Source organism: Schistocerca americana, chromosome 11 (assembly GCF_021461395.2).
Source record: "Schistocerca americana isolate TAMUIC-IGC-003095 chromosome 11, iqSchAmer2.1, whole genome shotgun sequence".
In the NCBI taxonomy this organism is placed as follows: Eukaryota; Metazoa; Arthropoda; class Insecta; order Orthoptera; family Acrididae; genus Schistocerca; species Schistocerca americana.
This window is the reverse complement of record NC_060129.1, coordinates 60,721,679-60,737,300: the sequence shown is the minus strand read 5'-3', so window position 1 is coordinate 60,737,300 and position 15,622 is coordinate 60,721,679. Positions and strand designations below refer to the sequence as shown.

The 15,622-nt window shown below is 46.4% G+C and overlaps 1 protein-coding gene and 1 pseudogene across 1 annotated transcript in view; both read left to right on the top strand.

Moving 5' to 3' along the window:
- The window catches only part of LOC124553239 (tbc2 translation factor, chloroplastic-like), a 486,991-nt gene that overhangs the window by 359,343 nt on the left and 112,026 nt on the right, over positions 1–15,622 (top strand). The gene's annotated exons all lie outside the window — the stretch shown is intronic.
- LOC124554261 lies at positions 9,826–9,943 on the top strand (annotated as a pseudogene).

The following is a 15,622-nucleotide window of genomic DNA, read 5'->3' as shown; positions in this document are numbered from 1 at the left end:
AAAACAAAATTTTACCGATGAACCGGAAACGACTATCCGCCTTCCCCACAACTGCCATTACATGCTTGTCCCACTTCATATCGCTCTGCAATGTTACGCCCAAATATTTAATCGACGTGACTGTGTCAAGTGCTACACTACTATTGGAGTATTCAAACATTATGGGATTCTTTTTCCTATTCATCTGCATTAATTTACATTTATCTATATTTAGAGATAGCTGCCATTCTTTACACCCATCAGGAATCCTCTCGAAGTCATCTTGTATCCTCCTACAGTCACTCAACGACGACACCGTCCCGTACACCAGAGCATCAGCAGCAAAGAGCCGCACATTACTATCCACCCTATCCAAAAGATCATTTATCTAGATAGAAAGCCGGCCGGAGTAGCCGAGCGGTTCTAGGCGCTACAGTCTGGAACCGCGCGACCGCTACGGTCGCAGGTTCAAATCCTGCCTCGGGCATGGATGTGTGTGACGTTCTTAAGTTAGTTAGGTTTAAGTTGTTCTAAGTTCTAGGGGACTTATGACCTCAGCAGTTGAGTGCCATAGTGCTCAGAGCCATCTGAACTATTTTTTTGTAGATAGAAAACAACAGCGGACCTACCACACTTCCCTGGTGCAATCCATGTGATACCCTCACCTCCGATGAACACTCACCATTGAGGACAACACTACTAATTCAGTATCCGAGCATGGTCACTTTTTCCTACTCACCCGCATTAACTTACATTTTTCTACGTTTAGATCTAGCTGCCATTCATCACATCAACTAGCAATTTTGCCTAAATCGTGTTGTATCCTCTAACAGTCACTCAGCCGCCCCACTTTACTGTACAGCACAGCAGTGTGAGCAAACAACCGCAGACTGCTGCCCGCCCTGTCCGTCAGATGATTTATGTATATAGACAACAACAACGGTCCTATCACACTTCATTGAAGCACTCCTGATGATAACCTCGTCCCTGACAAAAACTCGCTGTCCTGTACAACGTACAGGATTCTGTTACTTTGGCACCTTCGTTAACAGTTCGCAGTACAGCTCCGTGTCCAATGCTTTTTGGAAATCTACAATTACGGAATCTGCCCTTCATCCACAGTTCGTAGTATAACATATGAGGAAAAGGCAAGCTGACATTCATATGAATATTCCTTTCTAATAACCTTCTGATTCGTAGACAGTTGATCTCTAGGAAACTTATCATATTCGTTCTGAAAATATGTCCAACAAATCCGCAGCAAAAGTACTTTAAGAATATTGCTCTGTAATTTTGCGGGTCCGTTCTTGGCATTCTCTTGCATACAAGACTCGCCTGCTCTTTCTGCCACTCGCTTGGGTCTTTGTACTAGACGACAGATTCACGATGAATGCAAGCTAGGTAAAGGGGCCAATGCCATAGACATGTCTTTCTAAAAGCAAACTGGGATTCCATCCGAAACTTGCGACTTACACAAGTGCTTCATTGATTAATAGGTGAGAAAACTGAATGTAGATTGGGGAATACCAGTTTCTGCTTATGAGAATCAGAATCACTCGAGAAGAAATTCTAGTACACTCACTAACAACAGCGAACAGATTTAACGAAAAACAAGAAAACGTGTATTACGTTGTAGAATCGGTGAGGACTATTGATACTATATACACTGAAGCGCCAAAGGAACTGGTAAAAGCATGCGTATTCAAATACAGAGATACACTCCTGGAAATTGAAATAAGAACACCGTGAATTCATTGTCCCAGGAAGGGGAAACTTTATTGACACATTCCTGGGGTCAGATACATCACATGATCACACTGACAGAACCACAGGAACATAGACACAGGCAACAGAGCATGCACAATGTCGGCACTAGTACAGTGTATATCCACCTTTCGCAGCAATGCAGGCTGCTATTCTCCCATTGAGACGATTATAGAGATGCTGGATGTAGTCCTGTGGAACGGCTTGCCATGCCATTTCCACCTGGCGCCTCAGTTGGACCAGCGTTCGTGCTGGACGTGCAGACCGCGTGAGACGACGCTTCATCCAGTCCCAAACATGCTCAATGGGGGACAGATCCGGAGATCTTGCTGGCCAGGGTAGTTGACTTACACCTTCTAGAGCACGTTGGGTGGCACGGGATACATGCGGACGTGCATTGTCCTGTTGGAACAGCAAGTTACCTTGCCGGTCTAGGAATGGTAGAACGATGGGTTCGATGACGGTTTGGATGTACCGTGCACTATTCAGTGTCCCCTCGACGATCACCAGTGGTGTACGGCCAGTGTAGGAGATCGCTCCCCACACCATGATGCCGGGTGTTGGCCCTGTGTGCCTCGGTCGTATGCAGTCCTGATTGTGGCGCTCACCTGCACGGCGCCAAACACGCATACGACCATCATTGGCACCAAGGCAGAAGCGACTCTCATCGCTGAAGACGACACGTCTCCATTCGTCCCTCCATTCACGCCTGTCGCGACACCACTGGAGGCGGGCTGCACGATGTTGGGGCGTGAGCGGAAGACGGCCTAACGGTGTGCGGGACCGTAGCCCAGCTTCATGGAGACGGTTGCGAATGGTCCTCGCCGATACCCCAGGAGCAACAGTGTCCCAAATTTGCTGGGAAGTGGCGGTGCGGTCCCCTACGGCACTGCGTAGGATCCTACGGTCTTGGGGTGCATCCGTGCGTCGCTGCGGTCCGGTCCCAGGTCGACGGGCACGTGCACCTTCCGCCGACCACTGGCGACAACATCGATGTACTGTGGAGACCTCACGCCCCGCGTGTTGAGCAATTCGGCGGTACGTCCACCCGGCCTCCCGCATGCCCACTATACGCCCTCGCTCAAAGTCCGTCAATTGCACATACGGTTCACGTCCACGCTGTCGCGGCATGCTACCAGTGTTAAAGACTGCGATGGAGCTCCGTATGCCACGGCAAACTGGCTGACACTGACGGCGGCGGTGCACAAATGCTGCGCAGCTAGCGCCATTCGACGGCCAACACCGCGGTTCCTGGTGTGTCCGCTGTGCCGTGCGTGTGATCATTGCTTGTACAGCCCTCTCGCAGTGTCCGGAGCAAGTATGGTGGGTCTGACACACCGCCGTCAATGTGTTCTTTTTTCCATTTCCAGGAGTGCATATAAACAGGCAGAATAAGGTGCTGCGGTCGGTAACGCCTACATAAGACAACAAGTGTGTGGCACAGTTGTTAGATCGGTTGATGCTATATAGAATTGCAGGTTATCAAGATTTAAGTGAGTTTGGACGTGGTGTTATTATTGGCGCACGAGCGATGGGACACAGCATCTCCGAGGTAGCGATGAAGTGGGGATTTTCCCATACGACTATTTCACGAGTCTACTACGAATATCAGGAATCTGGTAAAAAATCAAATCTCCGACGTCGCCCGGGCCGGAAAAAGATAAGCAAGAACGGGACCAACGACGACTGAAGGAAATCGTTCAGCGTGACAGAGTTGCAAGTCTTCCGCAAATTTCTACAGATTTCAATGCTGGGCCGTGAACAGGTGTCAGCGTGCTAGCCATTCAACGCAACATTATCGATATGGGATTTCCGAGCCAAAGGCCCACTCGTGTACCGTTGATGACTGCATGACAGAAAGCTTTATGCCTGGCCTGGGGCCGTTAACACCGTCATTGGACTATTCATGATTGGAAACATGTTGCCTGTTGGGATGAGTCTCGTTTCAAATTGTACCGGGCAGATGGGCGTACATGGGTATGGACCATGCATATCAGCAGCGCACTGTTCACGCTGGTTGAGGCTCTGTAATGATGTGGGGCGTGTCCAGGTGGAGTGGTATGGGACCTGTGATACGTCTAGATGCGACTCGTGACAGGTGACGCGTACGTACGCATCCTGTCTGATCACCTGCATCGATTAATGTCAATTGTGTATTCCGTCGGAACTGGGTAATTCCAACAGCACAATGCGACAGCCCACGAATCCAGAATTGCTAAAGAGTGGCTTCAGAAACACTCTTCTGAGTTTAAACACTTCCGCTAGCCACCAAGCTCCACAGACAAGAGCATCGTTGAGCGTATGAGGGATGCCTTGCAACATGCTGTTCAGGAGAGATATCGAACGCCTCGTACTCTTAGAGATGTATGGGCATCCCTGCAGGATTCATGGTGTCAGTTCCCTCCAGCACTACTTCACACATTAGTCGAGTCCATGCCACTTCGTGTTGCGGTACTTCTGCTTGGCCGTGCTGGATTGGCCGAGCGGTCTAGGGCGCTGCAGTCATTAGTCGAGTCCATGCCACTTCGTGTTGCGGTACTTCTGCTTGGCCGTGCTGGATTGGCCGAGCGGTCTAGGGCGCTGCAGTCATTAGTCGAGTCCATGCCACTTCGTGTTGCGGTACTTCTGCTTGGCCGTGCTGGATTGGCCGAGCGGTCTAGGGCGCTGCAGTCATTAGTCGAGTCCATGCCACTTCGTGTTGCGGTACTTCTGCTTGGCCGTGCTGGATTGGCCGAGCGGTCTAGGGCGCTGCAGTCATTAGTCGAGTCCATGCCACTTCGTGTTGCGGTACTTCTGCTTGGTCGTGCGGGATTGGCCGAGCGGTCTAGGGCGCTGCAGTCATGGACTGTGCGGCTGGTCCCGGCGGAGGTTCGAGTCCTCCCTCGGGTATGGGTGTGTGTGTGTCTGTGTGTGTTTGTCCTTAGGTTACGTAGCGTGTAAGCTTAGGGACTGATGACCTTAGCAGTTGAGTCCCATAAGATTTCACAAACATTTGAACATTTCTGCATGCTCGCCGGGGCCCTACACGATATTAGGCAGGTGTGCCAGTTTCTTTGGCTCTTCAGTGTTTATGTACCTCAATCATTCGCGTAGAGATGGGATCTTCTCTCATCACTGAATACATCAGAGCACCATTCCAGGCTCCAGTCGACTCTTTCACAACACCAGAGTAACTGCGCTTGCCGGCCAGAAGAGGCAGATGTGACCTTTGTGCTGCACAAGTAGACGATTCCCAGTGGTCCCTGATGACACAGCAAACGCAACGTGTGTCCGGATTCCTGCTCTGGATGATGTTCGGTCGGCCATCGCTGCTCGCAGAATGCGTCGATCCCGGTGTGTGACTTTACTACGCAGGCGCCCAGGGTATGGATTAGAGGTGTGGGAATGTTCCACAGACCACTGTCGAAAGCAGCGACGCATTACTGATACACTGTGCGTAACGCCTGCAACAATCTACCAATACGTCCATCCAGCTTCCCACAGACACGTGCGACCCCGTTCAAATGGCTAAAGCTGTTCGTCAGCAGTACTTACTCGTCGTTGGTGCGTGATTGTACCCTATAGTAAATGTTGCAAACACCCTTCAATTCTAAGCACATCCACTGCCTGCAGAGTCAAAAGAGAGGGTGAACAGACAAATCTTCTTCGCGCTTTCTGATCGCCTAACACTAAAACGCCTCAGTATGGACACGTTACACCCAGATGCCACTAAACACAGGCCTTCAGGGGTTATACTTTTTTCCGACACTGTACTTTCCTAGAGAATAGACCTTAAGCGAAAGTTTGTCATGTATAAAAAACACGAAACAAATTAGAACCGCGTCATTCTAGATCTGTGTACCTTTGTGCCGAAATAAGCGTCGTACCATTAGAGGAATGCGGAGTTCAGCGAGTGTGCCCGAGTTCACTGCTACTAGCGCCACCTCACCATAGCGCGCCTATGCGTAGCGTACAAAGTTTTGCTCCATAATCTAATGGCTCTGAGCACTATGGGACTTAACTTCTGTGGTCATCAGTCCCCTAGAACTTAGAACTACTTAAACCTAACTAACCTAAGGACATTACACACATCCATGCCCGAGGCAGGATTCGAACCTGCGACCGTAGCAGTCGCGCGGTTCCGGACTGAGCGCCTTAACCGCGAGACCACCGCGGCCGGCTCCATAATCTAAGCATTAAATTAAAAATTGAAGTTGCTTTTACAAACTTGGTCAACAGATGCATCATTAGATTAATTTTTAACCTGTTAAATCATAGAGTGATCAGATGAATATCTATCGCTAAATACATCGATTTAAGAAAAAACAAGTGGCGCTAAACAATAAAGCTAGGAAGCCAACACTTTGTTAGAATGTGCAAATGTGTGTCAAAATCAACTGTTAAAAGTTTGAACTTGATCAGAACAATATTTTGGTCAAAATCGGAGTTTTTAAGAAAAATCTAAGGCGCTAAATATTACGACTTAGAAATATGAAAATTCGTTTGCAGCCGCAGGGGACCCCATTAAGCTACCTCTAATAGTTTTCAAGTAATCTACTGCAAACAAAATTTGGAACCAAAAACATTCTTTTCTTGCAGTAGATTAAGTATCAGCTATATTAATCACAGAAATTTCAGTCCGCAGCACTTGGTTACATCAATTAAATAATCAACATGCAACAAATTTCAAGACTTTTATGCAAATACCAATCAATACAAAATCCCTTAGAGACGTACACTATCTCAACGAAAGTATCCGGACACATGGCTGAAATAGACTTACAAGTTCGTGGCGCCATCCATCGGTAATGCTGGAATACAGTATGGTGTTGGCCCACCCTTAGCCCTGATGACAGCTTCCCCTATCGCAAGCATACGTTCAATCAGGTGCTGGAAGGTATCTTGGCGAATGGCAGCCCATTCTTCACGGAGTGATGCAGTGACGAGAGGTATCAATGGCGATCTGTGAGGCCTGGCAAAAAGTCGGCGTTCCAAAACATCCCAAAGGTGTTCTATAGGATTCAGGTAAGGACTCTGTGCGGGCCAGTCCATTACAAGGATCTTACTGTCGTGTAACCACTCCGACACATGCCATACATTATGAACAGGTGCTGGACCGTGTTGAAAGATGCAATCGCAATCCCCGAATTGCTCTTCGACAGTGCGAAGCAAGAAGGTGCTTAAAACATAGATGTAGGCCTGTGCTGTGATAGTGCTACGCAAAACAACAAAGGGTTCAAGCCCCCGCCACGAAAAACACGACCACACCATAACACTACCGCCTTCGAATTTTACTGTTGGCACTACACACGCTGGCAGATGACGTCCACCGGGCATTCGCTATACCCACACCCTGCCATCGGATCGCCACGTTGTGTACCGTGGTTCGTCACTCCACACAACGTTTTTCCGCTGTCAATCGTCCAATGTTTACGCTCCTTGCACCAAGCGAGGCGTCGTTTGGCATTTACCGGCGTGATGTGTGACTTATGAGCAGCCGCTCGATCTTTAAATCCAAGTTGCCTCACCTCCCACCTAACTGCAGTGGATCTTGATGCAGTTTGGAATTACTGTATGAAGGTCTGGATAGATGTCTGCCTATTACACGTTAACATTCTACTGCCGGTAGTCTCTGTCAGTCAACAGACGAGGTCGGCCTGTACGCTTTTGTGCTGTACGTGTCCCTTCACGTTTCCACTTCACTATCACATCAGAAACAGTGGACCTAGGGATGTTTAGGAGTGTGGAAATCTCGCGTACAGACGTATGACACAAGTGACACCACATCACCTGACCACGTTCATAGTTCGTGAGTTCCGCGGAGCGCCCCATTCTGCTCTCCCACGATGTCTATTGACGACTGAGGTCGCTGATATGGGAGTGCCTGGAAGTAGATGGCAGCACAATGCAAATAATATGAAAAACGTACGTTTTGGGGGTGTCCGGATACTTTTGATCACATAGTGTCGTTCAGAGGTCATGTTGTTCTGTCAATTCCGTTCTAAAAATTCTCACCATCTGATGAGAAAGATGTACGAGACAGGCGAAATACCCTCAGACTTCAAGAAGAATATAATAATTCCAATCCCAAAGAAAGCAGGTGTTGACAGATGTGAAAATTACCGAACAATCAGTTTAATAAGCCACAGCTGCAAAATACTAACGCGAATTCTTTACAGACGAATGGAAAAACTAGTAGAAGGCGACCTCGGGGGAGATCAGTTTGGATTCCGTAGAAATATTGGAACACGTGAGGCAATATTGACCTTACGACTTATCTTAGAAGCTAGATTAAGGAAAGGCAAACCTACGTTTGTAGCATTTGTAGACATAGAGAAAGCTTTTGACAATGTTGACTGGAATAATCTCTTTCAAATTCTAAACGTGGCAGGGGTAAAATACAGGGAGCGAAAGGCTATTTACAATTTGTACAGAAACCAGATGGCAGTTATAAGAGTAGAGGGGCATAAAAGGGAAGAAGTGGTTGGGAAGGGAGTGAGACGGGGTTGTAGCCTCTCGCTGATGTTATTCAATCTGTATATTGAGCAAGCAGTAAAGGGAACAAAAGAAAAATGTGGAGTAGGTATTAAAATCCATGGAGAAGAAATAAAAACTTTGACGTTCGCCGATGACATTGTAATTCTGTCAGTGACAGCAAAGGATATAAGATGAACATCAACAAAAGCAAAACGAGGATAATGGAATGTAGTCGAATTAAGTCGGGTGATGCTCAGGGAATTATATTAGGAAGTGAGACACTTAAAGTAGTAAATGAGTTTTGCTATTTGTGGAGCAAAATAACTGATGATGGTCGAACTAGAGAGGATATAAAATGTAGACTGGCAATAGCAAGGAAAGCGTTTCTGAAGAAGACAAATTTGTTAACATCGAGTATAGATTTAAATGTCAGGAAGTTGTTTCTGAAAGTATTTGTATGGAGTGTAGCCATGTATGGAAGTGAAACATGGACAATAAGTAGTTTGGACAAGAAGAGAATAGAAGCTTTCGAGATGTGGTGCTACAGAAGAATGTTGAAGATTAGATGGGTAGATCACGTAACTAATGAGGAGGTATTGAATAGGATTGGGGAGAAGAGAAGTTTGTGGCATAACTTGACTAGAAGAAGGGATCGGTTGGTAGGACATGTTCTGAGGCATCAAGGGATCACAAATTTATCATCGGAGGGCAGCGTGGAGAGTAAAAATCGTAGAGGGAGACCAAGAGATGAATACACTAAGCAGATTCAGAAGGATGTAGGTTACAGTAGGTACTGGAACATGAAGGAGCTTGCATAGGGTAGATTAGCATGGAGAGCTACATCAAACCAGCCTCAGGACTGAAGACCACAACAACAACTGCAAAAAAAGACTGCGCCGTCAGAAATCCATTCCCAGCTATGCGAAATCTACGGAGACAAGGGCATGAGCGTACAACACGTGCGCAAATGGAGCAGAAAGTTCAGGAATGGGCGTACTGACGTTCATGATGGAAACAATCGCAAAAGTGGAGGCAGCGCTGCTGTCAGATCGAAGAGTGACCGATCGTGAGCTCTCCGAAATGATGCCTGATGTCAGCAAACCTCTATTGACAAAAGTTTGACGGAGCATCTAGGATATGCTAAGGTTTGCGCGAGATGGGTGCCAAGATTTTGACCGAAGACCACAAACGTCAACGCGTTGAAGCTGCTCAAGAACTTCTTCAAGATCACGGAACTCATGGTGAGGAATACCTCGACTCCATCGCCACTGGAGACGACAGTTGGGTGCACTACCGCACACCCGAAACCAAAGAACTGTCCAGACAATGGAAGCACCTAGAGTCGCCGAGATCACGATAATTCAAACAAAAGGAAAGTGTCGGCAAAGTGTTGACAACAGTGTTTTGGGACAGGAAGGGGGTACTGTTGTTGGAGTTCTTGCCCACCGGTACAACAACCAACGCTGCCGGGTACTGTGAGACACTGCAAAAATTGCGCTGTGGAATTCAAAACAAGAGGAGGAGTATGCTGTCCAAGGGGGTGTGTTTCCATGAGGATGACCCTCGACCACACACCCCTAAAGCCAACGAGCTCATCGCAAAATTTGGATGGGGTTTTGTCAAACAGGCAACGGCCTTTCCGCAGTGGATACACCGGTTCCCGTGAGATCACCGAAGTTAAGCGCTGTCGGGCGTGGTCGGCACTTGGATGGGTGACCATCCGGGCCGCCATGCGCTGTTGCCATGTTTCGAGGTGCACTCAGCCTCGTGATGCCAATTGAGGAGCTACTCGACCGAGTAGTAGCGGCTTCATCACGACCGGGAGAGCGGTGTGTTGAACCCACACCCCTCCTATCCGCACCCTCCACTGAGGATGACACGACTGTCGGATGGTCCTGGTAGGCCACTCGTGGCCTGAAGACGGAGTGCTTTTCTTTATTGTCAAACACAGCCCGGACTTGGCCCCAAGTGACTACCATCTCTTCCCTGATATGAAGAAACACCTGGGTGGAACGCATTTCGGCGACAGAGAAGAGCGGGAAGAAGCGGTTCTCAGGTATCTGCGTCGCTTGGTGGCAGATTTTTTTTTGACTCGGGCATTCAAAATCTCGTACACCGCATGAAAAAATGTATTGATCTCAGTGGCGACTATGTAGAAAAATAGGTTACAGTCTGAACTTTCCAAAAATGTACGCATTCATGAAATAAACATGTTTTATACTGTGAAAAGAAACTGGGAACCTTATTTTACGGACACCCCTCGTATATGTGTTCGAGAAAGCGGTCGTTTAGATGCTACTACTTGGGGATGGAGGTAACGACGGCAGACGTTGCCTTCGACCGTCCGCTGAGCCCACATATACATACGGCCTGTGACAAGACTTCAGTTCACACCTAGCTACCATACAGTCCGCATCAGTCAAACTCCTGCTTACGCTTGGGTGACTTCACAGACAGACTGCTACAAAATCATGTTTTCAGTAGAAGTCGGCTGTGAACTCGCGAGAAGTGAACATCGTCCTGGATCAGTTACACTTCGCGAAAGTAACAGTTTGTGTGACGGCCGTAACGATACCAAAACAGCGTGCCTAGAAGTGAACTATTTTCCACTCTTACGGCGACCAATTACACATGCAGATGATAAACGGGTATTCATTGGACAAATATATTATACTAGAACTGACATGAGATTACATTTTCACGCAATTTGGGTGCATAGATCCTGAGAAGTCAGTACCCAGAACAACCACCTCTGGCCGCAATAAGGGCCTTGATACGCCTGGGCATTGAGTCAAACAGAGCTTGGATGGCGTGTACAGGTACAGCTACCCATGCAGCTTCATCACGATACCACAGTTCATCACGAGTAGTGACTGGCGCATTGTGACGAACCATTTGCTCGGCCACCATTGACCAGACGTTTTCAATTGATGAGACATCTGGAGAATGTGCTGGCCAGGCAGCAGTAGAACATTTTCTGTATCCAGAAAGGCCCGTACAGGACCAGCTATATGCGGCCGTGCATTATCCTGCTGAAATGTAGGGTTTCGCAGGGATCGAATGAAGGGTGGAGCCACGAGTCGTAACACATCTGAAATGTAACGTCCACTGTTCAAGGTGCCGTCAGTGTTAACAAGAGGTGACAGAGACGTGTAACCGATGGCACCCCATACCATCACGCCGAGTGATACGCCAGTATGGCGATGACGAATACACGCTTCCAATGTGCGTCCACCGCGATGTCGCTAAACACGGATGCGAGCATCATGATGCTGTAAACAGAACCTGGATTCATCCGAAAAATGATGTTTTGCATTCGTGCACCCACGTTCGTCGTTTAGTACACCATCGCAGGCACTCCCGTCTGTGATTAAGTGTCAATGGTAACCGCAGCCATGGTCTCCGAGTTGATAGTCCGTGCTGCTGCAAACGTCGTCAAACTGTTCGTGCAGATGGTTGTTGTCTTGGAAACGTCCCCATCTGTTGACTCAGGGATCGAGACGTGGCTGCACGATCCGTTATAGCCACGCAGATAAGATGCCTGTCCTCTCGACTGCTAGTGATACGAGGCCGTTAGGATCCAGCCCGGCGTTCCGTATTACGCTCCTGAACCCATCGATTCCATATTCTGCCAACAGTCATTGGATTCGACCAACGCGAGCAGCAAAGTCGCGATACGATAAACCGCAATCGCGATAGGTTACAATGCGACCTTTATCAAGGTCGGAAACATGATGGTACGAATTTCTCCTCCTTACACGAGGCATCACAAGAACGTTTCACCAGGCAATGCCGGTCAACTGCTGTTTGTGTATGAGAAATCGGCTGGAAACTTTCCTTATGTCAGCACGTTATAGGTGTCGCTACGGGCGCCAACTTTGTGTGAATGATCTGAAAAGCTGATCATTTGCATATCACACCATCTTCTTCGTGTCGGTTAAATTTCGCTTCTGTAGCACGTCATCTTCGTGGTGTAGCAATTTTAATGGCCAGTAGTGTATCTTTGATTATCAGAAGTCGGGGCGAAAGACCATTTAATGGGACCTTACTGTAGAGGTCGCCTCTTCACTGCTCATAGTGCTGTTTATGATGGTAACAAATTATTATTATCAGTACTATTATTATGTTGTGCGAGGAAACATTTATCAAATATATCGATCAATTAGAAAAAAAATCATTTATAATCATGGTTACCAATTCTGTTGAGTAAGTAGAGAGCAGAAACATTTCGTTCAGTGGACAAAACAAGAATGTGGGCTTGCAAACTGGACACTGTGGTCAGTATATTCTCCATCGCTTTCTGACTGACAACAAAAATAGTTCTCAGGCTCTCGTAAAAGACAGCGATGCACAAAATTTCTTACTGTAACCCGCAGCCCCACAGCTTCATCCATCTCAACAGCGAAATCACCATCACCTTTCAGTTTTTCCGCCATCTGATGATTAATGTCGTCAGCCATGTCCAGCATTCTACGACTAATAGTGTTTAATAACACCCTCCACCCAGTTGCCTAGCAGATGCCCATCGTGTCATAATAGATAAAGTGTCTGGAGTAGCCGGTAAAACAGTGTCTTCCAAGGATATATGTCAAACGGGCGAGAGTCCGATTTGTTAAAGAGGACGTTGAACATACTCATATTTTTCATTTATCCCTAAAATTTCCGTAGAGAACGATAAAATATTTTATCCGACAACGATCTCTGAGTTTTTAGCAAGCGATGATATAATCTCGTTACTTAGGACTGCTGTATTTTGGCAAACCACTAAGAGGCAGTTATGATCCAATTTCCCTTCATCTTCCATACTCAATTTACACTCCTCTTCTTTCATTTTGGATCTGAGTTGAGGAAGTGCTCAGGAATGCACGAGTGTAAATTTTTTGCGACAGCGTGATTACTACCTACAGGGCTTTTGGAATAAAGAGATTTTTCTTCGACACAGAAGCTAACACAGTTTTTAATGCGAAAATGCAAAGAATCTGAAATTATTCAACCTTACACTTTTCCAAATTTCTTTATTTAAGTATGCACCTGTCACACCTTGTAGAGTAAGAATGATCATTATTTACACCGAAGAATGTCCCAGTAGACATATACGGTAGCCTAAATGAGGAGAATTTGGATTACTGTTTATTTATCTTATTTCGGGGTGCACTCAGCCTCGTGATGCCAATTGAGGAGCTACTCGACCGAATAGTAGCGGCTTCGGTCAAAGAAAACCATCGTAACGACCGGGAGAGCGGTGTGATGACCCCATGCCCCTTCTATCCCCTTCCTCCACGGAGGATGACACGGCGGTCGGATGGACCCGGTAGGCCACTCGTGGTCTGAAGACGGAGTGCTGTTTGTTTATCTTATGGCTTTTAGCGCCAGGAGTCTCCGAAGATACGCTCGGGTCGTCTTCGATGCAGTTCTTTTCATTTAAGCAGAAGGGAATTGGAATCTGCCAGGAAAGAAAGGTTTTGGGAAGGGATTGGTTGTGGCCTGTTGTAAAGGAGCAACACCAGCATTTGCCCAAACTAAAAATTGGGAACCACAGGGAACCCTTTTGAAGGTTGTCGGCATATGGATTTAAACCACCTCCTCTCCCGAAACCAGGGATTGGTTGGTTGGTTTGGGGGAAGAGACCAAACAGCGAGGTCATCGGTCTCATCGGATTAGGGAAGGACGGAGAAGGGTCGGCCGTGCCCTTTCAAAGGAACCATCCCGGAATTTGCCTGTAGTGATTCAGGGAAATCACGGAAAACCTAAATCAGGATGGCCGGACGCGGGATTGAACCGTCGCCCTCCCGAAACCAGGGATTGCTAGCTCGGCATCCCAGCACGCAGATCTACCCCCAAGTCAGCAGATTCTTTGGAAAAAATATTGTTTTAAAATAAAATACATTACAACAACAAACTGAATTCTGACATTGCATGTTTTTCCTTTAATTGCACGTGTTTAGTCATTTTATATGATGTGTACGCATATACATGCATATTTTAAGATTCAGTTGTGCATAGAATTACTGGCTTCTGTTATTATATTATGACAAGAGCGTAATTAGATTTTGGACGATATGTGGAGGGAGGGATGGAGGGCAGCTCAGACGAATCCGTGCAGCCCTCTGGAAAAATGTTTTAGAAAAGAACGAACTACAGGATTTGTCATCACATACCCCTTCTGCTATCCACATGCCATACCCCTGTCATCACATATCGAAACGCGTTTTCATATCTGAGTACCGACCGCGTGACAAGATTGGGCAATTTTCTGCCATTAGGGCTACTAACGACAGAATATTGAGCAAATTTTTTATAGAAATGCAACCATCTCCGCTTGGGCGATATTTTTTGTTGATCATCGCGACTTTTGGGCGACAAGAAGAATCCAAGTGTATTGTTATGCACTGATTTTAATTTAGTGTTATTTCTATTGAAACTTACCACTCCGCTGCGTACTGAAATATTGAAATATTGCAATCCGTAAATTCTGCCACCCCCAAATAACGATTTTTAGTGCTACCATTAAACTGCCATAACAGGAAATTAGGCTGTTGTAGTTGTAAGTACAATTTTTAATTTGCCATGAAGCCAGCGGACGAAACAAAATGTTCTCCTTTTCTTTCCAGTTGCAACCTTATCCAGAAGCTATCACAACAAAAAATACCACAAAATACACGGTAACACGTTAAATGCCAGTGCAAGTAAGAACTGAACAGAATAACAACACAATAACTAAGCTCAAGCAAAGCCAATAGTAGATCTTGGCCAAGATAGGTATGGGCTATGGATGTACAGAAAGTTTAAATCTACCGTTGGCTTTGCTGGCTATAGCTATATAGTGCATAATATGTCGGAATATAGAATTTAATGTTCTGTCACTTCTTTTAACTTTTGCGAAACATATTCTCGTGGTTTGTTTACCAAACTACCGCTACTTGCCTCAAAATGTTGTTTCAGTTTATTATAAAGCATGCTTTCAGTATCTAGGACTTTGAGACGGTGACACAGTATTTCTTCATTTCGAACGGTAGTACATGCGAAACCAAAATACAAGTAACTGTCGTCATACGTTCTGCATTTTACTGTAATCACACCGTTAGCACTGCGTGATACGTTTCAAATACCATATTTTGCAACGAGTTTCTTTGCGTGGCCATCCTCCGCAGTAAACACAGAAATATTTGCTTTGTAAATAAAAACGTCTTCTCTTGCTCCACTGTGTTTTATTTTCCCAGACGCGTTTCGCCTTTGTTCACTTCGAGGCATCTTCAGCGGGGGCTACAATCATACATTCATGATACACTTTTGTTTCATATGTGTTAATCGTACATTATAAAGCAGTTCACATCTCTGTTTTTTATGTAAATAAGTGATTTATTACTGTTCTCCCTGTTATTATTTGACATCGGTGTTTCCTCTCATATGGTCACGTGGAGGT